The following is a 2,500-nucleotide window of genomic DNA, read 5'->3' as shown; positions in this document are numbered from 1 at the left end:
AAGGGGGGGTGGGGGTAAGGGGAGTGGGACCTAGAGGAAGGCGAAAGAAGGTAAGGGAAGGAAGGGGGAGGGGAAGGGGGAGGGGGAAGAGTGAAGGGGTCAGGGAAGGTAAAGAGGGGAGGAAGCAGACTTGGGGAGGTTAGGGTGAGGGGAATAGAGGAGAGGAGGGAGGCGGAAGCTAGAATGAGGCAAGGGGATGGGGAGGTTAGGCTGGAGGGGCTGGATAGGGGGAAGGGGGAGAAGGGGAGAAGGGAAAGGAGAGGAAAGAGGAAGGGAAAAGGGGAGGGAAAGAAGGGGAAAGGGGAGGGAGAGGGAGGGAAAAGGGAGGGAAAGAAGAGGGGAAAGGGGGAGGGAAAGAAGAGGGGGAAAGGGAAGGGAAAGAAGAGAGGAAAGGGAGAAGGGGAAGGGAAATGAAAGGGGAGAGGGGAAAGGGAAAAGAGAGGGGAAAGGGGAAGGGAAAAAGAAGGGAAAGGGAAGGAAAATGAGAGAGGAAGGGGAAAAGAGAAGAAAAGGGAAGGGAAAGAGAGTAAAAGGGAAAGGGAAAATGAGAGGGAAAGCGGAAGGGAAAAGGAAAGGAGAGAGGAAAGGAGAGAGGAAAAGGGGAGGGAAAAGAAGAGGGAAAGGGAAGAGGAAGGGAAATAAGAGGGAAGGGGGAAAGAGAAGTAAAGGGGAAGGGAAATGAGAGGGGAAAGCGGAAGGGGAAGAGAAATGAGAGGGGAAGGGAAATGAGAGGGGAGAGGAGAAAGGGGAATAGGAAAAGAGAAGGAGAAGGAGAAGGTAGAGGAAGGGGAAAGGAGAGGGGGTAGAGGAAGGGGAAAGGAGAGAGGAGAGGGGAAAAGGGAAAAGAGAGGGAAAGGTCTAAGGAAATTGAGGTTTAGGAGGGGGTGAGGGGGAGGGAGGGAGAGGTGGTAGAATGGGTAGGCTAGAGAAGAGGGAGAGAAGATAGAGGACAGAGGGAGAATTAAGAAGGGAGATGGGAAAGGAGGAAAAGAGGAGAGGAGAATATACAGAAAAGGAAGAAGAGAGAAGGAGGGTGAAATAGGATCACAGAGGCAGGAAAACAGAAAAAAGAAAAACGAAGATAATTACATAATAAAGAAGACAAGAAATGAAGAAGAGAAGAGGAGGTTAGAAATTGAGAAGGGAATTGAATAGAGGAAAACAGAAGAATGTAAAGGGAAAGAAGACAGGACAAAAGAGAAAAACAGAAAGACAAAAGATGATATAGAGAAGAGAGGAATAGAAAAAAAGGAAGTTAGAAATTGGGGAATAGGAGAGGGGAGAATCGAAGCTACGAAGATGGTAAGAGAAAAGTAGATAGAATGAAAATGGGGAAAGCAGGAAGATAGAAGATAGAAAAGGGGCGATATAGAGAAAAGAGGAATAAAAAAAAGAGGTTAAAAATTAGGGAATAGGAGAGGGGAGAATCGAAGTTACGAAGAATGTAAGAGAAAAGAAAGAAAGATAGAGGATAGAAGAGGGGAGTGTGGGAGAGGGGGAAGAGGGAGAAAGGAATAATGGAGAAGAGGTGTTACTTGAATTGATAATCGAATAAAAAAAATGACATTGGCGTTCCATTGGTGCACTGTCTCTTGAATTAATCATTTCCACATGTCAGGTTTTCCTTTTCTCTCTCTCCCTTTTTTATTTCTCCTCTTAAAGTTCTTATTTCTCTATCTATCTATCTATCTATTTCTCCTCTCTCTCTCTCTCTCTCTCTCTCTCTCTCTCTCTCTCTCTCTCTCTCTCTCTCTCTCTCTCTCTCTCTCTCTCTCTCTCTCTCTCTCTCTCTCTCTCTCTCTCTCTCTCTCTCTCTCTCTATCTATCTATCTCTCTCTCTCGTTCTCTCTCTCTCGTTCTCTCTCTCTCTCTCTCTCTTTATATCTCATCTCATCTCTCTCTCTCTCTCTCTCTCTCTCTCTCTCTCTCTCTCTCTCTCTCTCTCTCTCTCTCTCTCTCTCTCTCTCTCTCTCTCTCTCTCTCTCTCTCTCTCTCTCTCTCTCTCTCTCTCTTTCTCTCTCTCTTTCTCTTCATCATCATCCCCATCTTCTTCTTCATCAACTTTTTTTCTATTTCTTCTTTTTCTTTATCATTTTTTCTTCATCTTCTTTTCCTTCTCCTCCTACTACTCCTCCTCCTCCGCCTCCGCCTCTTCCTCTTTCCAAAGCAGTTCTCAGGTCATTGAGAAGTTCCCCTTTATAGAACTCTTATCTAGAACAATGGGGGGAGGGGAGGGGGGTGAAGAGGGGGCGGGGAAAGGGGAAAGGGCAAGGGGGGAAGGGGAAGAGAAAGTTGAGAAGGGGCAAGGACAGAGGAAGGGGAGGGAGTAAGGGGAAGGAGAAAGGGAAAAAGGGGAAAGAGGAAAAGGAAAATGGGGAAGGGGAAAGGGAAAGGAAAAGGGGGAAGGGGATAGGGAAATGGAACTGGGGAAAGAGGGAAATGAAAAAGGCGAAAGGTAGAGGAAAGAGGGAAAGGCAAGGGGAAGGGGAAGGAGAAAGGG

The 2,500-nt window shown here is 47.0% G+C and overlaps 1 protein-coding gene across 2 annotated transcripts in view; it reads left to right on the top strand.

Annotated features, from left to right (window-relative positions):
• The window catches only part of LOC113820932 (glycine receptor subunit alpha-2-like), a 48,387-nt gene that overhangs the window by 1,025 nt on the left and 44,862 nt on the right, over window positions 1-2,500 (top strand). The gene's annotated exons all lie outside the window — the stretch shown is intronic.

Source organism: Penaeus vannamei, chromosome 29, assembly GCF_042767895.1.
Source record: "Penaeus vannamei isolate JL-2024 chromosome 29, ASM4276789v1, whole genome shotgun sequence".
Classification (NCBI taxonomy): domain Eukaryota; kingdom Metazoa; phylum Arthropoda; class Malacostraca; order Decapoda; family Penaeidae; genus Penaeus; species Penaeus vannamei.
This window is presented reverse-complemented; position numbering and strand designations above follow the sequence as displayed.